This window comes from Leptonychotes weddellii, chromosome 9, assembly GCF_054177405.1.
Source record: "Leptonychotes weddellii isolate Sample4059 chromosome 9, ASM5417740v2, whole genome shotgun sequence".
Classification (NCBI taxonomy): domain Eukaryota; kingdom Metazoa; phylum Chordata; class Mammalia; order Carnivora; family Phocidae; genus Leptonychotes; species Leptonychotes weddellii.
In genome coordinates, this window is record NC_138377.1 from 69,023,025 (window position 1) to 69,046,816 (window position 23,792).

The 23,792-nt window shown below is 37.8% G+C and overlaps 2 long non-coding RNA genes across 3 annotated transcripts in view; one reads left to right on the top strand and one right to left on the bottom strand.

The window, feature by feature from the left end:
• LOC145723480 (uncharacterized) overlaps positions 1-23,792 on the top strand; it is a 112,385-nt gene extending 88,593 nt beyond the window's left edge. The window contains exon 3 of the long non-coding RNA XR_014148572.1: positions 23,351-23,792. This is a non-coding gene — a long non-coding RNA (uncharacterized LOC145723480). The remainder of the gene's footprint in view (positions 1-23,350) is intronic.
• Positions 126-19,190, bottom strand: LOC145723477 (uncharacterized). 2 transcript variants are annotated; one of them, XR_014148569.1, is made up of 4 exons: positions 19,089-19,161; positions 6,583-6,727; positions 738-848; positions 126-188 (listed from the first exon to the last, which is right to left on the bottom strand). It is a non-coding gene; the product is annotated as an uncharacterized LOC145723477 (long non-coding RNA). The 2 variants fall into 2 exon arrangements; XR_014148567.1 differs by lacking the exon at positions 6,583-6,727 and having other exon boundaries at positions 19,089-19,190.

Consider the following 23,792-nt stretch of genomic DNA (forward strand, 5'->3'; position numbering starts at 1 on the left):
CCACATCGGGCTCCCTGCTCAGCGGGAAGCCTGCCTCTCCCCCCTCCACTCCCCCTGCCTCTGCTTTTCTCTCAATGTGTCTCTCTCTGTCAAATAAATAAATAAAATCTTTAAAAAAAAAAAAAAAGATTTTTCTAGTTGTAGTCCCACAGATTTTGTTGCCAGGGGCCAAACACCCTGTTTTTGCCCTGTAGAAAAATTAATAGACTTTGATTACAAAGATATTTGCAATTTTTAGGTAGAAGAGGAAGAACTTTGGTTACCTGGGATAAAAGAAAAGGGATTTTAGCTATCCTAGATCATTTATAAAGTTTTTCCTTTCCTTTACTAGGGCATTTTCAATTTCCGGCTTTTCTATAAAACTATACATCTGGGAAGCTAAACATAGTGACTAGTACCCATACTGACTGCTCTACTATGAACTCAAGCTCATGGTTCTTAATAATATAGAGAATGGAAAGTATCTAGTACTTTCTGGAGTATTCTCAGAGGGAGCTCATGGTACCCTCTGGATTTGTGGAAGAAATAGTGTGGTTCTCTACTACTGGGCCATGTCCATGCAGTGAAGCCAGCCCAATTGGTGGAATGTCCTGATGATGTAAATCATCTGTTAGGGAGGCCAAGGAAACTGTTTGTTTCTAGTTATCCATATATCCGTGGCTACTTAATTTCAAGTCTCATTGCTGTGAAGTTGAAAGTGGAGGTGTAGGAGGTTCTAATTAAACCAAGCAATGTACCTTCATGGATTCCAGACGTCAGGGAAGTGGCCCAAGAGAGTTATTGTCCAATTCCGGACTGCTGACACGAATTGCTCCAAATTGATCTGAGTGCTCCTGGCTCATAAAGCTCTAGGTGTGGAAGGAAAAAAAAAAAGAGCCGCTGATTCCAAGTAAATGCATGGAGATGACCTAACCAAGTGTTTTCCTTCTTAGTCCAGGGAAGGGGAAGCAGACAGTCACTTTTATAAAACTTCTTAGTTGAGGATGAAGCTATTCTGGATTCTCCCTTAGAGGATCTACTAATCTCCTGGAGATAGGCTGTCGACAAGTAAAAGCATTGAATTCCTTGGGCTTTCTTTTTTCCCCAGTGCTATCACAGTACCTTGTATACATTTCAATTGCAGCATCATGCAGAACTGCCCTCGTTTACCTGGTTTTCCTTTCCCATGGATAATGGAAGCAGTAACCCTACATTTTATGTCCTCAGACCACAGGTAGATTCTGATGCATTACCTGCACACCACAAATGTATAACAAATGAGAGGATAGTAGACACCAGAGAGGAATACCCGGTCTTCCACACTTCTTTGTAATCCTACTCTTTCCTCTTGGTGATGGTGACCTAGAGATGGAATTATTCCCATGATAGTAAAGTATAGTATAGTTGGTAAGCATATCAATGCCATGTGCTTAATTTGAATCATGATTCTGATACTTTGTAGTTATGTGATTTTTGAGTAAGACTTAAATGCCTTCCTCTGTAGAATTAGAATAATACTTATGTCATTTGGGATATGAGGATTAAATAAATTAACCTGTAGTGCCTGGCACATATAAGTTATATTATTTTTATTATTATCACCGCCATCAAAGTGGCCAGTTTGCTGCTGAGTCTAGGTGAGAGGGAGAAAACATCTGTAACAGCCAGAATTACTGTTATGAACACCACTCATGGATCAACTAACTCATAGTTATTGTGCATCCTCTGTGTGGTTTGATTTCCCAGGTGGACATATGGGGCTTCCTTGTTCTAATTTCCTTTAGAGAAATAAAATCTGATGATTTAGTCAAGGGGATCTCCTTTGGCTTCCAGGTGGTCTGGAGGTGTGTGTGTATGACTGATCTGAGCTGTGTTTAAATATCCAGCAACTGTTTAGGCAGAGAGGGAATGTGGGCGTGCAGTGGCATGGGATGCCAACATTCTGATCAAGCCAGAGAATGGTCCCAGATTCCTAGGTGGGGCCTAGAAATGCAAGGGAAAGGAGGCAGTGGTGGACAGAAAGTTCTGGAAGCCTGGCATGGGAAGGGAAGACCTAGGAGACATATAGAGGAATAGTGGAGAAAACACCCTAGCCTAGTACCTTTTGTACGCAGCAGCAGAATAGTGTAGCACACTAGAAATAGAGGTACTGAGTGCCCATAAAACCAGTATAACATCAGAAAAACATTCTAGAAAGATGAGACAATATCTAGGGTCTATGTTGCTCTGAAGGAATGTGATCATTTCATATTTAGGTTTCTTTCAGTTAGCATCTTTTACTTAACCTTAAGTCTCTCTCTGTTACCTTTTTTTTGGACTTTATTTGTGCTCATAGCTCTGCTAAAATAAATTGGTGACCGGGAACTGCACAGACTCTGTTTTTCTCTCGCCATTGCCAGTTCTAAATAATCAACAAATACCCAAACCTTGATTTGAAGGAGATCTTGAAGATTTACAATACGCTAAACTAGGGGAAAACTTGGGAATAATCAGCACAATACATTTTGCTCTCCATTATAATCAGGTTTTCAGCCTCTGTGTCAATAAAACTTTTTCTCCTTTTTCACAATGGTTTACAACTTAAATAATTTAATACAACAGTTGTTATATTTTTATTGCAAGCTTATAAAACTGGAACCATAAGTCTTTTCTATGCAATATATTACCAAAAAGTGACACTGGAGAAAGGGAGCTGATGATTACTGAAACTGTAATTCAATCTTCAAGTTCTGAAGATGTCATAAAAACGGCTTCTGCTTTACTTGCATATGGCAGATACCATCAGGATGCCTCAAATGAACTCTCTCTGGGTATACAATCTCTCCCTCAGCATTATTTCATATACAATAAAAACAAAAATGGGACTCTGCAATGCAAATGCAACTGTGATTCAAGCCCAACAGTTCTTTTGTCAAATAGGATTTTCTTTTATGAAGTTTCATTTTAGAATTAATTTTGATATCAATGCTTGTCAAGCTGTGGAAATTGAACTGAACCAAGTGAGTCTGTTCCTATTCGAGCTGACTTGTAGGAAGTGGTAATTAGAAAAAATGCAGAGAATTTGTACTGTGCTAAAGAAAATTAAACCACTCATGCTACATACTGTCAATCTGGTTAAAAGTATAGGTGTGGTAAACACCACATTCCAGAAATGCCTATTTTTTTCATATATTTTAAATTGACCACTCTTCACCCTGCCATATAAGTTGTCAGAAAATAATTTCCTAATTCTGACTGATTCTTTCAATGATCCAAAAGGTGTGTGAATTAAATAACGGATTCTTAGGGTGTTTACGATGAACAGTGTCCCACATAACTTAGGGCTCTAGTGTGGAAGAAAATACGTTCCTTTTAGATAAAGAGGATGGTTAGTTATTTGTACGTTCTTGCCACTCAATGATTGTCATTCAGCGGACTTGTCACATCTGTATTGACTTCAGCCCAAGACGAAGAAGCATCAAATTCCCCAAACCTCTTCTTAATATGCCCAACATGCACTTAGTCTACTGACGATGTTGCAAATGAAATTTAAGAGCTGTTATGTTTCTATTAAAAACGTCACTCTGCCTTCTGCATTACGGTACTACGGCGAGACTCTACAAACTCTTTCCGAGATCCTGCCAGGATGAGAATAAATTAGTTCCTCAAGGGAGGTGGAAGAATTGAAATTCCATAATATGGCTACTGCGGGATCAACACATGCAGCCGGAAAGTGAAAATTTCCATTTACTCCCCCAGCCTGAGAGAACGCAGGCGGCACCATGACAGTTTCTGCATTTTGTCTCTCGGCCAAGGTGACTCCTGCCTGGCCCACGAGGGGGCAGAGGCCACAGACGCTCCGTGAGTGGTGTTTAATTCTTACCACAACACAGGCTACTCATCACCTAACTTCCAGGTGACTTAGGGCGATTCCAGCAGGCTGAACGTGGAGAGACGAAACAGCAGAAACAGCACCAGCACGGGCTTGTGATGGGTGCGATGAAAGGAGGTGCTTTCCCGGCCCAGGGCAAGGGGTTTGACTGGATTCTGGAAACCTTCGGTGAAAGACACCTTGTCCTTTCCAGGTTAGCTTTTTCTAAACCATCCCGATAGTAAGTAGAGAGAGACACAGAGCCCATTTAATGGTTTCCCCGATGAAAGGGGTGCAAAACTTTCTGCTCCCGCATGCTGAGGTCCTGGGAGTCTACACAGTAGAAACACATTCCCGGCTCACTGCTTTCCAGCAGGCCTCTGCTTCTTACAGCTGTTGGCTTCTGCACCCTGCGTGGACTTTTCCTCTGTTCGGTTGCATTTTACTCTTCTACATATGTAACTGATTACTTTCCCCTAGGAATGGATTTCACTTTCCTGTAGGAATGCTGGAGGAATAATCAAGGGGAAGAGGCTTTTCCTGGGTCTTTTTAAAGTTAAGCAAAGTTGCTTGCATGTTTTAAAATCAGAAAAAATCAGGCACTGGCTATAGAGTGAGGTGAAGAATAGCTAACTTGTATAGTTAGTCTCTACTATTTGGATAGTTTGCTTTTTGCATTTCAGGGCAAAAAAAAAAAAAAAAAAAGGAAAAGAAAAAAGCTTAATAGTATGTTCATTGTCCCTAAGTTGAAATGCTCTGCAACATGAGTTGTTTTCCCAAACCAAGAGAGGCAGAGATATCTAGAAGCCAAGAATTGCAAGGGGAAATTGAGCCACCATCAGCCCCCAAGTTTAGCTTTAGGATACCGGTTTTTGAGAAGCACTCATTAACTGAACTCCTCAAATATACAAATGAAGATATAGTTTGTGTATGTATACATATATACACGCACATATATATACACATACACATATATAAATTTGTGTATGTACATATATATGGAGAGAGATAGGGAAGAGGGAAGGAGGGAGGGTGGGAGAGAAGGAAAGAGGGAGAGGGAGGCTTCAGGCATATTTATAAACTAAAGGTAGCACACTACATTTTACCAGGAAGTCAAAAAGTAGTCCTGGTCGACAAAATAAATGAAGTTGATTACATATATTCTGTGCAAATAATGCTATAAAGCAAATAGTCTCATATGTTCCAGCTAAGGCTTCTGGATAGTTTTTAAAGATTTTTTTCCTTCTTAAAATATGATGCAATGATCCAATGTGGAGGAAATGAAGGTGGCAGAAATCTATGACAAAATCTGAATCATGAAGAAAAAGTTCAAAACTATTTGGTGTAGTTCAATAGAAGCAACCCGAAGTGCTTTTTAAAATACTATGTTGTCAAGTCCAACTGCTATGAAGTTGGAATGATTCCAAACTCTTGTGTAGGTGATTTATCTCAGATCATCGTATCCCACCCATTCTGACTGGTTGGATGTTGGCTTGGTGAGGTAGTTTTGGGCTAAAAAGTGCTGGAGCGGTAAGGTCCTGTTAAACTTTCAGCTGATATAAAGATATTGAGATTGAAAAGTTGCATGACTACTGAGGCAAATGGCTAATTAAATGCATACATCTTATTTGAGTCCTGCACCACAAGAAGTAATGACCATCGTAGCCATAATAACTAAAACTAACATTATTTACTGGAGACAGGCATTGTATTAGGTGCATTCCACGCATTGTCTCATTCACACCTCACAACATCCAGAGACTGCCTTTGGCTCTTACCTCTGTCTTACAGATGAAAAAATGGAGGATCAGAGAAGTTAAATAACCAGGCTCTCTGAACTGGGTGAAAATGTGGGCTCTACTGAGTTTCAGAAACATTCTGGGCTAACAAATTGAATCATCCTGCTCTTCTGTGATTATTGGCTCTTAGCAGCATTTCAGCTTTAGGAATCAATATAGTGCACGAGTTCTATAAATGTGCCTCTTAATAAGTTAATAAAACAGAGATATTCTCATTGCCTCTCCATCAAAGTTTCAGGGAAAAAATGAGAATATTAAATGCAGTAGGATAGGGAAGATCTGCTCCATTTGCTCTGCAATGATAATCTTTTACAAAAGAGGGTTTTTATTATTAATTCTTTGCCTTCTGGGGATGTTATAATTTTCTAGAATACAGAACTGCCTTAAGCACAGTAATTTGCTGAGCTAGACTGAATCTCAAAATGTTTCAAATGAGCTGATAAACAACTGCATAATTAGCCATTATTAGATCAAGTCTGTATGTTACTGATATCCAGATGAACAAACCAATGGATAGGCAAATTGCAGATATAGTTTTAAAAACTAAGAGTCTGTGTTATATTTTTGCATGCTTTGTAACTTGTCCTTTAAAAAATTAAAAACCACGTTTCATTTGCCTTTTTAAAAAAAAGACATTTAGATTATTCTATCAAATAAATCCTTAGAGACTTAATCATTAAACACATACTTCCATGTATGAATAATGAAGGATTTATGTGTTGAATGCAGCTCATGCTTTAAAAATGAATAGATGGTGGGATTTTTTTTTTTTTCAATTAAAACTTGCCTCAAATCTATTGCTTGCATGGATAATGCTCTTTCATTCCCCTTTTGAGTTCTGGTTCAAGTCCAGAGTACAAAATACATTTGGCCCTGATTATGAAAATAAAAGGTTTTGCATGCTCATATCAGAAAAGACAAATACAGTCAGCTTTTATGCTTAAACACACACACCTTATTCAATTGGTTAACATCCAGTCCAAAATGTATCCACATTACAGTTCAATCTCTCTTTCCTCTCATTTTTCATTTTTCAAGAACTTGACACTGGATCATAAAATGTTGCTCTGGGCTGGAATTCGTCATGCAGGTTTACAGCCTAGGAGTAAGTTTTTTTTTTTTAAATATTAAAATCAGCTCAGCAGTTTTGAAGATCAAATAAAGAAAAGAGACATTTGCAGAAAGGAAAAAATTCTAAGCTGGCTTAATTTAAATAAAATTGTAGTTTATGCTCTTAACTCAGGGGCCACAAAGCTAAACAGGTAAATGTGTTAAATCATCTTTGAACAGAAAGAACTGTGGCAGAAATTTTCCTGAGGATTTCTAAAATTAGAGAGGTGATATTTTGTCTTGAAAGGTTTAAATGTCTGTTTAGGGGGCAGACCAGATCATTTCTTCAGGTTCTTTGAAGATCAATGATTCTGTGATTTATATCTGTTGGTAGTTTGGATGCCTCTAATAAACTGTGAACTGCCAATGTGCAACAGTGCAATGGGCACAAGGCCATATGTGAATGAGCCTAGTTGGAAAATGAATTTGTTGCTAGATTAAAACAAGTATTTCGACCTTTGACGATTTTAACAGCTTCCAAAATTTTTATGCCCTTCTTATGCTTCCCATTATCACTGATCCTCCATTTGATGCCAACAGATAGCCTTAGGTAAAATTTTATTGTCGTTGGATTCAAGTTCTGCTTTTATTACAATGATTATATTTATCCACAGTCTGAGGTTTTTTGGTTTCTTTTGGGGGGGAGGGTTTTTTTTTTTTTTCAGTTTCAGCCTTTATTTATTACAGATCTTGGATCCCTGTTAATGTTCTTACATTTACATTTCTTCAAATAGTCCTTTCACTTGGTAAATTGGCATGCATTTTCTTTGCATATTTACATGGTTCCAGAAACAGACCATTTATATCCTCAAAGTTAAAGCCATAAGGCCATCTGGGCTACAAACCTAACAAGGAGTGCCAATTTTTCTTTCTATAGGTGTGTCTACTGTACCCAAGTCACAAGAAGAAAATAAGATCTTTGGTTCCTAAGGTATCAGCATAATTACTTTGTTGTTTACAAAGGCATTAGAAAAGTTTTTGACTTTTTTAGAATGTTCTGGTTTCGTCGGGAACATTTTGCTGTTGCGTATTTGATAAGAAATCTTATCTTTACATTTTACAACTTTCCATACTTAATGACATGAGTATTCTCCAAAGTCCAAGATGCCTCGTTAGGATTTTATTAATGAGCCTTTTAAAGATACTCTCTCCCTAAAACGGAAAATATATTTGGTTCAGAATAAATGAAGCTACACACTTAAAGATCTGAGTTGATTTAAGTCTCTCCGAAGCAAAGAAACTTCAGCAGATTTCAAATTTGGAGATATATAGTGTCATAGCCCCAGAATAAGAAGATTATATCTAATTTGATTATACTATCACAACATGTAATGCTACACATATTTTCAGAGTTAAGTAAATATTTTTACAGAAATCTGGGTCATTACTGGGCTGCAGTGTAATGCATAAATAAAATAAGGTAGGGAGAACGTTTCACTAAATTTTATTTCAATTCCTTGCTTTCCCTGCATATTTCATCACTGACATTATTGTATTGAAACAAACCACAGTTTTGCTGTTGATGAGAGACACACAAAACTGGCATTTGATTCCTATACAGACTTTAAGGTCAAAAGTTATTTCTCTTAAGTGTATGACTTCAGTGGATATTGAATATTTGAGCTGGGTTTTGATCTGAAAGGGTTTTGAATAAGACTTATGATGGGCAATATTTGTATTGTTACATTAAAACACCCAGGAAACCAAAAACTAATGATGCAATGTATGGTGATTAACATAACATTAAAAAAAAGAAAACTACCCAGGACACCAATTGAAAACACAATTGACGTTGCTATAATCAAAGGAGGAAAAAAGATCCCCAGTCATTTTAAGTAAGTTATTTTCTTACAAATGGGAACAGACACACATTGCAAAATAAACTACAAGATCAAAAGTTAACAGACCATGATCATAACTGTCATTTTTTTCTGACTTGTATGAAGAAGTAAGTAAAAACTACCTTGGGGTAAAAGAAAATGTGAACTTAAATCCTTTATTTTAACTCTTCACTTTTTATTTATTTTCCAGTTTTATTGAGAAATCATGGACATAAATCACTCTATAAGTTTTAGCTATGTAGCTGGTGTGATTTACATATGCTGTGAAATGATTATCATAAGTTAAGCTAACATCTGTCGTCTCATATAGATACAATATAAAGAAGAGAAGGAATAAAAAAATGTTCTCCTTGTGAGGGGAACTCTTAGGATTTATACTCTTAACAATTTTCCTGCTTATCATACAACAGTGTTAACTATAGCCATCGTGTTGTACATTACATCACCAGGATGTCTTCATCTTATAACTGGAAGTTTGTTCCTTCTGACCATCTTTCTCCAATTCCTCCTCCTCCCAATCCCCTGCCTCTGGTAACCACAAATCTGGTTTCTTTCTCTATGAGTTTGTGGTCCTTCAAGGTCCATCCATGTTGTCACAAATGGTAGATTTCTTCATCTTTTATGGCTAACTAATATACCATTATATATATATATATACCACAACTTCTTTATCTATTTATCCATCAGTGGTCACTTAGGTTGTTTCCATGTCTTGGCTATAATAAATATTGCTGCAATAAACATAAGGATGCATGTATCCTTTTGAATTAGTGTTTTTGTTCCTTTCAGACATATTTCCAGAAGTGGAACTGCTGGATTATATGGTAGTTCTATTTTTAATTTTTTGAGGCTCCCTCTTACTGTTTTCCATAGTGGCTGCACCCATTTACGTGCCCACCAGCAGTGCACAAGGTGAACCTAAATTCTGATGAACAAATTTCACAGTAGATGGTTCTTCTGCTTTTGGGTTTCTGCCATCAAAACACAATTAATAATTAAGAATCAGAAGCCACGAATCACCAAGAAAAATCCATGGACAGCTTCCAGAGAAATAAAAGAGCACATATGGTTGTAGACATCCTGGACTAGAAACAGTGCAATTTGTACAAGATGTCTGTACCAGCAAATAAAAGCTATTAAAGGGTGAGTGTGATGTTTATTTCAATTATTTTACTGAAACCAGTAGTGAGGATAATTATTATTTGAATTTAAGCTTTGAAACCGTTAAACTAACTATATTAGTTCTGTTAAAAATATTTGCGTGGCAGTTCCTCAAAATTTGTATGACAGGTCCTCAAAAAATTAAACACACAAGTACCACTGATCCAACAATTCCACTTCAGGGTATATACCCTAAATAATGGAAAGCAGGGACTCAAACAGATATTTGTACACCCATGTGTATAGTAGCTTTATTCACAATAGCCAAAAGGTGGAAACAGTTCAGATGTTCATCAACACATAATTGGATAAACAGAATATATACAACAGTGATATATACATACAAGGAATATTTAGTCTTAAAAGGAGTGAAATTCTTACACATGGTACAATATATATAAACCTTGAAGATCTTATGCTAAGTGAAATGAGCCACACGCAAAGGACAAATATTGTATATTTCATGTATATGTGGTACCTAGAGTAGTCAAATTTACAGAGATGTAAAGTAGAATAGTGGTTACCGGGGTTGGAGGGAGGGATGAATGGGGAATTATTGTTTAATGGAATCGGAGTTTTTGTTTGGGATGATGAAAAAGTTCTGGAGGTGGATAGTGGTGGTTGTTGCTCAACAGTGTGAATGCCCTTAAAGCCACTCAACTCTACATTAAACATGGATAACATGGCAAATGTTGTATTTTACCCAAATTAAAAATAAAAAAAAAATTCACATAGAGTAACAAAAATTATGTCATATTTAAGCATCGTAAATAGTGCGGTTGACCCCTGATATTTACAACAATAGATTTGGAGACTTTTGTGAATCCCTAATTTTATACATATGGGAATGTTTGTTTTGACTTTATTTTGACTTCTGGCTTCCTCCCCAGTTACTTTTCCACTGATAGTTCCTTCTGGCACATCTCCTAACACCAGTACCAATTGAATAAGTAAGCCTACAAATGAAGAAAGTTCCAGGAAAGACAGAGCTGTCCTTCCTTCCCTTTACTCAACTCTAAGGAGTAGGGACTGGCCTCTTTGTTCTTCTCAGCCTGGCACCAGGAAACCATATTGCTTTTTCTGAGTTGTGCGGCCAAGTTCATAGAAAGAGGTTTATACAACTAGATAAGCCACAACATATCAACCGATTTAAACTGGAGATTTAGGAGAAAAGACTACCAAAAGTTGAAATGGTTAGTGAGAATAACTTTTTATCAGGAAAGGGAAGGTATGTCTTATAGAAGGAAGGCTTGCCTGGGAACAGAAAACGAATACACTGTTTTGTCAGCTTTTTATGCACGGAAGGATAGATTTTAAAAAATATTATCCTTAGGAAAGTGAGTAAAACTGTAGAGATGAAAACATTGTATTTTATTAATTTAATTTAAAAATGTTAAGAGAGTGAATTAAGACATTATTTTCCCATTAATGAATATTTCCTTTTTAAGCTTGGGGAAATAGCAGATTTGTCTTGCCACATGGTAAGTGAATCTTAGAGTTATAGCCATTAGAAATTCCCCCATCATTTCTGAGTGGGTAATTATTACTTGAAATAGCTCTTTCAGAGTGATTATTATGAAATGTACCTATCTTCTGTTGATCTACTGCTTTATTTATCTCATGTTAAAAGATCTTTAGAAACCCTTCTATCATTAATGGGCAAATTCCATTGTACAGATACATCCATTAGTTGCCAAGAATAATTCTGATCTGCTTAAAGGATAACCATTTAAAGACCACTAATTCACATATTAAATGCTTAGGGTTGTACATTGTTAAAGACCTTACATCTCTAGACCCATTATCCTTTTTCTCTTGGTAGAAGACAATAAATGAGGGCCTCAAATATTGGATGGATCTTTCATCTAGACTGGAGAAAAAGAGGGCTACAAAAATGAATGTACAGTTTGAGGAATCCTTCCAAAAGGATGTTCAAGGATCGGTGTAGATATTATGAAATAACAAAATATCACAAGTCTCCTTGAGATGGAGGGAAATTCATTAAAAAGGAAAATATTTTTCCACGATTATGATCTTAAATGAGTATTTAAGGAAACAAACATGACAAAATATTTCTAATATCTATGAAGTGCTTCTCAGAAGGATAAATGTTAATTTACTATTCTCATAATAGCTGTTTTCCATGTGACTAAGATCATAAATAGAATTTATCTGTTTTCAGGAGCAGCAATAAATACTGGAGAGGCAGAAAGAGAAATATACCAATTTTTGGCAAAATCTATAGGTAGATTATAAACCTATTGAAGGCAAGGCCCTAATTTATCTCACTCCCTCTCCTTAGAGCCTGACATTCATCCTGACAAATGTTAATCAATAAATATTTGCTGAATGAATACCTTAAACTAGTACATATCAGGTTTCCTAACCTCGGTAGAGAATCCACAACCTACAACGGTGCTAAATTCCAAAAGAATTTTGAGGCAGATTGTTAGCAACTTAAAATACATTTCCCCACAGAACAGTCTATCATGCTTGGATGGTATGGGGGTGACCAGGCCAGGCTTGTGAATGTCACTTAATCTACTACGTAGCAGAAACATTATACATTTGAGATGAACAAGTAGCAGGAAAAAAAATACTGCAGCAATAAAACCAAAGAGAGAAATAATAAAATTGCATAGAAACTTAAAATTTTCTTGTCCCTCAGTGCTTGAAGAGAAGCAGATTTAAATATGAGAAGATGAAGAGATGTATGGAGATTGTCATGGAGAGGCTTAGAAGCTCAGGGAATTTAGAAGCTGATGGCTTTTTAAAAATTACATAGAATTCCCCTGCAAAACATAGTTCTACTTATCCGTTATAAAAGTCTTTCAGTAACATTATTTTAACTCTTATCAGCCAAGATTAAGGTACTTTTTAAGATTCAAAAATGGAATGGTGAAACTTTAAGCGTAGTAAGGGGAATCAAACTCATAAGCGAGTAAGTGTGGCCGTTGTGATAAAGACCATGACGAAAGTAACTGGGTACAATGGGGCCAGAAAGAGGACAGTGGCCAGAGCCTCCTGAGGGGGTCATGAAGGCTGGGGTGAATCCTGAAGAAGGAACAGGTGCTTCTCAGGCAACTGCAGAAAGAGAGAACAATCCAGGCTCCGAGAACAGTGTGAGCAGATCAATGCGTGCAGAGTAGTGAGGCTAAGCTGGAGAGAAGGAATGCCCTGGGAGGTGGGAATGGGGTGGTGAGCCAGGCAGGCTGGAGCGAGGAAGGGCTTCCGTGGTCCCCTTGTGAAGCGGCCTGACTCATCCTGCAGATGACTGGAAATGTGAGGGTTTTAAACAGGGAAATAACATGATCAAACAGGCATTTTCAAAAGATCACTCTGGCAGCGTGATGGAGGATGGATTGGAGGTGTGAAATACTGGTGGCAGAGAAACCTGTTAGAAAACTGCGAGAGAATGAAAGCAGGGAGTAAATAGCAGGCTAATTATAGAGGGAGCAGGGGAGCCGTTTGGTCTGTTCTCATCTTCATGTAGGGCCTCAGATTTAGTCTCCTGATGTTGTCTCCTAATGAGGCTATCCACACTGTCACTGAGATTCATTGTCAAGATTGAACTTTTAAAACATGCCACAAATTTCGTAAACCTCATTTTAACACATCTTTAATTTTTAGTGTACTGGGAGCCTCAAAAAATGGAAGGGATATGAGTCCCTCCCAATCTCAGAGAAGCCTGCTAACCTGCTCTGTGTGGTTTGTGCACAGTCTTCCTGAAGACTAAGAATGGGAGGTGCGGTGCCTGGCTGGCTCAGTCCGTAGAGCATGTGACTCCTGATCTTGGGGTTGGAAGTTCAAATCCCACCTGGGATACAGAGATTACTTAAAAATAAAATCTTAAAAAAAAAAAAAGTAAAGACTGAGAATGGGAGGGATAGAAAAGCGAGGTAGAGCTAGAAAGTTTCCATAACTGACACAGTTTAGCTTTGTAGCAGCAGTGTGAAGAAAGTGTGCATCCCTTTACCCTCGAGTTTTTGATGTCAGCTTTTTATGCACCTGAGCCATTGTTACCTAATTCTTTCTTTACCTACTTATCAACCAGTTGGAGGCCTGGATTGGAAATATTTAGGAAAAGTATTCTGTATCTCGAAATTACTCTGTTTTCCTGACACAGAAGATGGACTTTGAGAAATGACCCAGAGTTAATCGTTTTTAAGCTAAGTTATTGAAAGCGACTTACTTCTCTTATGTTTATGTTTCTGGTGCTATGGTTTTTAATGCCTGATAAAAAGCAGTCTAATCTGAAAAAAAAAGTATTTTGTCCTTCTTGACTACAAAGGATGAAATTTACTTTTAATTTTTGCTTTCGAAACACATTTAATTAGTTACTGTTGAAAGGAGGACCAGACCCAGGGAAACGTTAGTCAGGGGCTATTTGTTTCCAGGTAATTACAATGGTATCACCCAATGAATAATAAAAGAGTAACACAGTATGTTTGAAAACGTGAATTCTGAAGTTTTTTTTTAAACATTCATTCACTAAATGCAATTGATTATTAGCACTTTGCTAATTGATTAAAATACACCTATACTTAACGATATTATCTATCCTTCACGAAAGGTCTATAAATCTAATATCTACAAAAACAAAAATACACCTTCAGAACAAAGTGACATGGTTTTAAGGCCAAACTTGAGTGAAAATAAAATGTCTTCTGTCTTGTATAAATTCAGACTCTAAATAAATTGAATTTATGCCTACTGAGCTCAGTTGTCCTTGACATAGAAAACCACAAGAACATATCTCTTTGCAGAAAGAAAACACTTTTCCCATCTAGTGTATGACTAGATCTTTATCCATGTTGGGGAAAGTGATAAAAATGATAGAAGTATCACAGTATTAAGATGAAGAAAGAGGGTCTTCATATTTTTAAAGTTCGCTGTTTCACAATAAGCCAAGGACAAAGAAGGGCTCTTTCTCTTTTGGAACATTTGACTTAACATTTATGTCCAAAGCTCTGAGCCTTGGATAAAGATCACTTCTTTCCTTTTCCTCTGCTTCTGCACTGGACATGCCCTATCTGGACCGCCTGGATGGTGAGGGGACCAAGCAAAAGAAGCCACTGGCTTTATGCTTTGAGGCTTCAGACAGTCTGAGGATCTTCACGGCGGGGAGGGGTCACTTAGCTTCCTTCTTGTTGCTGGATCAAGCTGAGCATGGTTCTGATAGTTGGCATTGAAACATATCATGCAGATATGAAGTTGTACATAAGTATTTATTGACTGAATGCATATATAACTTCAAGATCTTTCTTTCAGTATTTGAACTGAGATTGTCCAGGAGGAATTGTTAGCATGCTTTAAAAAGTTTAAAGTATTTCTCTCATCAGATTTCAGTTTCTTGACCTAGAATTCCTGTATGAAGATGCCCCAGGAATGGTCATCTAGGAAGCAAAGAACTTTATGAAGCAAATTATGATCCTTTTTTATGTTGAAATATGTTCTCTTCAGGGATGTGTTGATTTCATCAGACTTTTTTGGGGGGGGTGGTAGTGAGGAAATTGTTACTGTCAAGTATACTGCCTGAATTAGCTTTTGGCCTTTTCTTTGACAAGACAGTCACAGGTCCCTTGACAGTGAAGTGATTGGTTATTGTATCCCCATATCACTGATGTGTGACTCAAATTTTATGGCATAAATTTTCAACCAGTAGTTTCACTTTTTTCGGCTTTTTTTTTTTTTTTAAATCGGCATCAACCTTACTTCTTATTCAGCTTAGAGAAAAAACAGAAAGGTCTTATCTTTAGAACAATTCACAGAGAATCTCCCAATATATTATCTTTACTTTTGCAACAAACTCAAATAAAAAAATCAGAGCTTCCAAGACGGTTACAGTGAAGCAAGCAGTCTCATGGGTATAGTCGTCGGCCTGTTCCAATACTCACTTCTGTCAGCCGACCTTCCTTAACTTCACTTCTCTCATGTGATAGTGATTAACTGGAAACTGACAAGAGGAACTTGGGGTTTTATGATGACTAGTCTACATGCTTATATTAAACATTTAGCCATCATGCTGGGAAGGGCTGATTTACTTTTGGGTATTTAACTCACTGGGTATTCTAAATGTCAGGTTTCCCATAACACAAAAATACAGAGGCTATCAGGTGCCCAAAGTAGTTCCATGTTTTAAGATTTCTTCTCATGAGTAGCATTCACTGGCCTCAGTCCATCTGTACATCAAAAAAAAAAAAAAAATCTGATTCTAAGTATGGATTCTAGATTCTAAAGCCTAAGAATAATGAATAAAATCTGAACTATGGAAAACTGAACAACTTCCTAAAATGTTACTATTTGCTGGAGACATTTGCATTCAGATCTTTCCTCAAATTAGATCTCTGGCATTGCTTCCTTGCTTTCTAGCATTGCTCCAATGTTATATCTGTTCATGGCTGGGAGGAAGCCAATTTCAAGGATTTATTGCACAAAGAGCTATTTACTGAGACATATGCAATGCTTTCACTATGAAATAAACAGGAGTAGCATGCCTTTAATATACGTTTTGACAAGAAGAAATGGGACGTATTTGTCTTCAGCCCTCTCACACTATGGAATGCAGGGGAAACACCTTTGGTATTTATTATAGTGTAGTACCTTTCATGGTTTTGGGGACACATAATTTTCTTAGCTTAGTTTCACATTTCACCTTACACATGCTTTTACATCGTTTCCCAAAAGGTGGAAAGCTATTACCTTCCACATTTTTAAAAGAGGAAGACTTTTCATACTGGTGCATGAGTGTCCTGTATTCTATCATGCCAGTGTCCTTCTCTCTGCCTGCTAGGTTGGAAACAGTTATTCTGACTCTTTCCTATACTTTGCAAAACTCTGGCAACTTGTCCTCATTCACGAATTCCCTCAAATACAGATACTACTTTAGGGCCTGTCATCATTTCAACCCTTCTAGGACAGACATTCAAACTGTAGTGTGCTTAGAAGAAACAAAGGAAACTCATAACAGTCAGATTATTGATCCCAATCTCAGGTGATTCGGTGGTCTTAGGAAAGGCACAGGGAACTGCATTTTAATAAATCACTTACATATAATCCCTTGTCCAGATTTTAAGAAATTCTATTCTATAGTCTTCTTATCTCTATCAGGACTTATAAACTATTTCCAAACAAAGACTCCTAAAGATTATACCATGTCCATTCATTCACTTAGACTTTCAACGATTTATTGAGTACCCAGTGTGTTCTAGGCCTTGGGTTTATAGCAGTGACTGAAGCAAGCATCATTGACTTCATGGAATTCACAGTCTCTGTTTACCTAGGTTTAAGAAGGGACCTCCATAACTTATCAGATTTGACCCAAACTTTCTTAGTTTGATGTTGAAGATCTTAAGTGACCTCATCTCTTAACTATCATTCAACAAAGACGGTCCCCTGTAGTCAAGTCATTCTCTCCTCCTGTTCATCAGCCTTCCTGTCTCCATACCAACCCAATCTACCTCTGGTCATTGATGCTATCATTCCCCATCAGGAATACTGTCCAGTGTTGTAGACAGGGCAGAGAGATGGGAAAGTAAGGTTCATCTATCCATTACATACACTTATTGAGAGCCAAGCACTGTTGTAGAGATGGGGGAATTCAGCAGTGAACAAGACAGAAAATAAACATACAATCAAAAAACCAAAAAGAAATATCAGATAAGTGCTATGCAGGGTGTGGTGACAATGTCCTAGCAGCTACTTGATATTGGGTATATTGAGCTGAGAGCTCGACGACAAAGATAGTGGCCATGCAAAGTTTAGGGGGAAAAGCATTATTGGGAGAAGGAAAAAGCTAGTGAAGGCTTTCAGTGAAAATGTATGTAAGAAGAATATAAGGAAGGCCAGTGAGGTTGTTGCATAGTGGGAGATGCTAAGGTGGTAACGGCTGGGGTCAAACAGGTCCACATGAGCCAGATGACATAGAGGCAGAAGTATGGATTTTATTCTGGGTAGAATGGAATGTCACTGGACGGTTTTAAACAGGGTGTTATGTGATCTGATTTATGTTTTAACGTAGCTTTCTTCAGATGTGTGGAAACTGGATTGTAGAGAGGCAAGAAGAGACCAAATAGGAAGTACTCTAGTTGCCCAATGAAATGATAATGGTGGTTCAGATGGGTGTTAATTCAAATGGACAGACTGGGCAGATATTATGCAAGTAATGTCAAGGGGCTTGGTGGTGGATTGAATGTGGGGGGTGCAAGAGAGGACTCAAAGATAATTCCTAGGGTTTTTACTTGAGTAACTGGCTGGCTGGTCATATCCTTTATTGATCTAGAGAAGGTTTGGGTGAGGGAGGTGGTAATCAAATGTCCAAATGGGGGGTGACGTGGCTGAAAAGATAGACTGCCATTTCCAGGCTGCAAAGGGTTTAAGAGATTAAGAAAACTCAATCTTTTTCTGAATTGTGACTCAGGAAACATACATTGATGTGTAGGATAAGCTGGAAGGGGTAGAAACTGCATGTCTGCAGTAGGATTTTGGGAGTAAGAATGGCAGAGGGGGGGCAGTTGGATATGAGACAGAGAGTCAAAAGTGACAAGAATAATTATAAAAGAGCCAAACAGAGTTGGGAAAGAGGTCAAACAAACAGAAAACGTTTTTATTTGAAGATGCAAACAGAGTAAGAGTGGAGTAGGATTAATCATAGATGGTTTCTTGGTTCATAATTTTGAGAAGAGGTGATGTAGTGAGTAGAAAGGAGAGAGTACAACCAGCTCCTAAGAGAAGGGCTAAGTCTGCTCCAGAAGGAGGAATTCCTCAGCCAAGGTTGGGTCCCACAAACACACTGGCATGGGAAAGAACTTGGGTTGAAGGAAGAGAGCAGACTTTTCGAACTACATCTGGTCATTCCCTCCACTGGTGGTAAGAGTACTGGAGTGTGTGTGTGTGTGTGTGTGTGTGTGTGTGTGAATAGCAACGTCAACTACATTTTAGTTGCCACACATCCTTTTACCATAAAAAAATCTGGCAACCCTATTACCATTGGGATCATCTAACAGGTTATCTGATGAAACTTATAAATTGTAGCACTTCCAGAGCTTGAAATATTGTTTCATAAAATGGGAAACTTTTCCTCACCTTTATGAGTTCTATTGTCAATGAACAGTATCTTCCAAAACAGGAAGTTAGTAAAGAAGATCTTTGTCACATCAAGGGAGAAAAACTGTTGCTCTTTATGAGAAAATGTTTCCAGTTTACAATTAATTTTATTTTTCTGAGTGAATTTTCTTTCTCCAATATAAGAGGCTAGATCAATAAGAACTCTGCATCTATAACTTAGGAATTTAGACAGGGAAAATCATCAAAGAGAAAGCAAATGATGAAGAAAATTGATACGCTTACCTTCTTGGTACTCCCTTATCCTTCATTTTCCACTTCTCTTGTCTCCACCAAAACCTCACCACTGAAGCTAAATGAATCACCGGAAGGAATTTTTTTCTAGAGAAACAAATTTTGGCTCATTTGTGTCAATTGCAAAAGCAGCTGCTTCTTTCCTATATGAGCCATTTTCTGAATAAGTGATTTTTTTTTTTTTTTTGGTTGGCAAGCTAAGGGATTTTGCCTTAGTCAATAGTTGGCATTATCATCAAATAGGAGGCAAATTAGTCACTGCAAATGAATTAATATCTTCCAGAGCCAGAGTTATTTATGCCCTGAGTGATAAACTTGGGAACTGTTAATCAGCGCACTGACAGAATTTGTAAATGAGATCAATGCATCACTGTTGGGGATCTTCCAGGAATGATGGAGGACAGGATGGTTGCCAGAGGACTGGATTCATTCGTTTGCTTGCTCCTTCCTTCCTCTCCTTCTTTTCTCCCTTCCTTTCCTTCCTTTCCTCTCCCTTCCCTTACTTCCTTTCTCCTTCTTCCTTCCTCTCTTCCTCCCTCCCTTCCTTTCTTCCTTCTTTCCCATATATTGATGTTCTATTCCATACCAAGTGTCAGGGACATCCTTGAGGAAATCATGTCCCCCACCTTAAGAATCTAGTGGGGAAAAGAAACACATGAAGATGTCAGACATCATTAGAGTACAATGCCTTAAACATGATAATAAAGGTCTATGAAAATGTTTTAATGTACAGACAAGGAAGAGCCTAACTTTCCCTGTAGGGGTTAGGGAGGGCCTCATTGAGAAAAATAAACATGAATTTGCCAGGTGGACAAGGTGGTATTTTAGGCAGAAGAAAAAAAAAAATATGTGTAAAGCCGTGGGTTTGGGGGAAGACACGATCATCACTACTGCAGCAGTCACAATAATAAGTAACATTTACTGTGCACTTACTATGTGCCAGACGCCATGTTATGAGCTTTTCATAAATTAATGCTTTTAATTCTTACAGCTGCTCTATAAGATAGGCATCATTCCCATTTTTCTGATAAGAATAGGAGGTTCCAAATGGTAAAGAAACGTGTCCCAAGGAGGAACTGGTATGTTTTTGGAGTTGTAACCACTTCAGTTTATTGGTGTATGTGTGTGGCAGGTGGGTAGTGAGAAATGTCAAAAGATGAGGCTGGAAAGATCATCAGGAGTGTGTGTTAATAAACGCTAAGATGCACTACAGAAAAGGGCTTAGGTTCATTCTTAAGCAGGACAAATTTGTCCATCTATCCCTCTGTCTATCCACTCATTTATTAAATATTCTTACATATGGGATTTTAAGCAGTATACAGAGAATGAGTAAAAATGAGGGTGAAAGATGAGAAAAGATGAGGGAAAGGATGCAATGAAGTTATCTTTGTGTGGAAGTTAAAGAACCAGTTGAGAAAAGAATGGCAACCTAGGCTGAGTGAGCTGAAATTGTACCCACTGGAAAAGGCCAGACTCTTTCAAAATAATTACTTTGAAGTCATTTATTCAGATGGACAGATGGGTGATAGATATAGTTGGTAATATTTTCACTTGAAAATAATTTCTTTTTGAGAAAAAAATTTTTTTTTTTTGAGCAGAGGCCAGGGAGGGGGAGAGAGAAAATCTCAAGCAGACTCCACGCTCAGCATGGAGCCTGATGTGGGGCTCGATCTCACGACTCTGAGATCATGACCTGAGCTGAAATCAAGTCAGTGCTTAACTGACAGAGCCACCCAGGTGCCCCAACTTGAAAATAATTTTTAAAGGAGGTATAACCAAATGCCTCCTCCATCAAAACACAATCTTAATAAAGCACTTGTGGAATGTCTGTCTTTAATAATTCTATTGCCCAAATATTTGCTAAGATGACTTATTCATGATATTTGTACCAATCCAAATAAATAAGTTAACTTGTTGCTTGACTTGTTATTTTTAAGCCAAGTAAAAGATGCATTCTTGGGACGCCTGGGTGGCTCAGTCGGTTAAGCGTCTGCCTTCGGCTCAGGTCATGATCCCAGGGTCCTGGGATCGAGTCCCGCATCGGGCTCCCTGCTCCACGGGGAGCCTGCTTCTCCCTCTGCCTCTGCCTCTCTCTCTCTCTATCTCTCATGAATAAATAAATAAAATCTTTAAAAAAAAAAAAAGATGCATTCTTCTAACGAATTCACTAACATGTTGACACGTAGCTCTTCCTTTTGACAGTGATTAGTTAGCAGGAGGAATTGCCTGTCTAGGCTATTCTGAGTTCGCAAGACCCAAATTGCATCAGCCAAATAGTCTCTATTATAAAGGAGCTTTAATTGAGTATATCCAGATCTGCTTCTAAGATTGTTTAGAAGCAAGTTCAAAAGAAGAGGGGACAGAACACAAACTATGAAAAATTTAACTGCTGTGTTAAAAGATCATCCTGACAGAAGCTAATTCTAGTGTCAGTCATCTGACTCTATTTTTGTGTAAACATTAGAGAGATAGGATGAGAGTAGTCTGTGTGGAGCTTGTGTTTCTTGGCCTATAACTGAGTCCTGTCCTAAGAGGCAAAAGGTAATAAAAGCTGCACATAATCTGAAAGCTCTCCTGGTAGCTATCTTCATGAAATGGGAGAACACATGACAGTGTGGTGGCAGTTTGTAGTGCAGTAGGCTAGATCTAAAGGTCACCAGTTCCTCATGATGTCCTGAGTAACTAAGCAATTGGTCAGGCATGTGGGTTGTGTATGATTCAGGTATAGTCAAGTGGTCTTGTAATACGTCTATGATTTGGGGGAACAGAGGTCATCCTTCCTGAAAATGGAATAAACAATGGATTCCCACCAGGAGCTACTATGCCCAGAGTCAACAACAGTATAAAACAAGCCATTGAGGAGAAAAGATCTCAGTTCAGAAAAGTCACTGATTAGCTTTGAGGGCAAAATATCTCAACCAGAGCCTTTACTGGTTTCTATTTTCAATCAGCCCTATAGTTGAGGGCCTGCCTGACAAAAAGTTGAGGCAGTTAACTATGTTGTAAGGTGGTGAGAAATGAGCCCCCTAAGTCAGCTGGACAATTCTTCCCCACCTATTTCATATCTATGTTAACTCTGTCTAGAATCTATCCTTTTTGTCCAGTGAAATCTAGTGGACTGGCTCTGGTCCTCCTATACCTATTATTAGAACCAAGGTTTTCCTGAGGTAATAAAATTAAAAGCTTTAATTTTTACAAGGTCATGGCCTCTTGTTTAATTGTGTTACTTTAAGCTTCTCAGCAAATCTTGTCAAACTAGGTACTAGAAAAATGAAAAATGGAACCTGTAATTTCTGTGAAATTTTATTTTTTAGGTAAAATTGGTTTTAAAATCTGCTAATAAGTGGAAAGAGATCGGCTTCTCTCAAGTTACAGAGCAGAGATTCAACTGTCCTATACAATGAAAGGTCTTCAGTGAAGGTTGAAGCTTCAATTGTACCACTCTGAGCTCCTCTGACCTCCCTAATCCAGTCATTTATGCTCACAGCTCATAGGTGTGCAGGGCAGTTATGTCTAGGGCTATCCCAGGACAAAAATGGTTATTTAGCACCCAGCTGAAATAGCCTATCTACGGAAGATAAGAATCCCAGAAAATCGGTGAGGTTGGCTTTTGGAGTAGAGCCATGGGTAAAACCTTCTCTAGATTTTCCCAATGTATTATGATTCAACTTATCAGATAAATGAGTTGTTAGGGAATTTTCACTTAAAGTGACAAGTTTACTTCCGATAAAATATTCCATAGGGACACAGTCTTTATTCGTTAGCAATTTTGGATTGCCACGGATGCCCAGAGGAACTAAAGGTATTTAGCCTTGGGGTGATATCTGAGCTACTCTCCAATATCTCTAGACTGTTGTGTAGAAGTAGTAGTATACTTATTCTCCATAGCTGTATCGGTGTCACAAAATCTTAATAATTGTAGTTGTCCGAAGATGAAATAAACTACTTTGGAGGGTGTGACTCCCATCCCTCACCCCTGGAGATGTTCAATAAACGTGTAGGTAATCATTTGGCAGAAAGTCCTGTGTCAGGGAGTACCTGGACTAGATGATTTAAAAGAGCTCTCCAAACCTAGAAGAATCCAAGAATCTGTAATGAGTAATGAGTATTTCTAAAAATCATTTTAAGCCTTTTTTCTGCATGGGTGGGGGAGATTAAATCTGAGGAAGGGCTGTTTGCTGGAAGTAAAATGTATGCCTATATTTTTATACTTTTAAGTTTTAAAATTGTTGCATTATTTTATCTTTTTTCAGAAAGCTCACTGGAAATAAATATGGAAATTTCCTAAGAGGCTGAATACTAATGAGGTTGTAACTGAACTTGGAATTCTCTCCTGGACAGAATTCCTTGGATGATATAAGGTCCTACATTTATTTATGTTTTACCTTTTTAGTTTGGAAAAGTTAAAACCTATAAAAATTGATAGACTAGTATAATGAACTCTTAGGTGCCCATCCAATTATTAACTCACAGGGTAGAATAATGGCCTCTGCAAAGATGTCCATGTCCTAAAGCCTAGAACTTGTGAATCTGTGTGAGATTACATATGTAAGTAGGAATTATGGTTGCAGATGGAATTAAAGTTGCTAATCAACTGACCTCAAGATGGGGAGACATGTGTGATTCGTTTGGTCCCACCTGGAGAATCATATTAGCAATTTAAATATTTAAATTTGGTAGCATATATTCAAATCT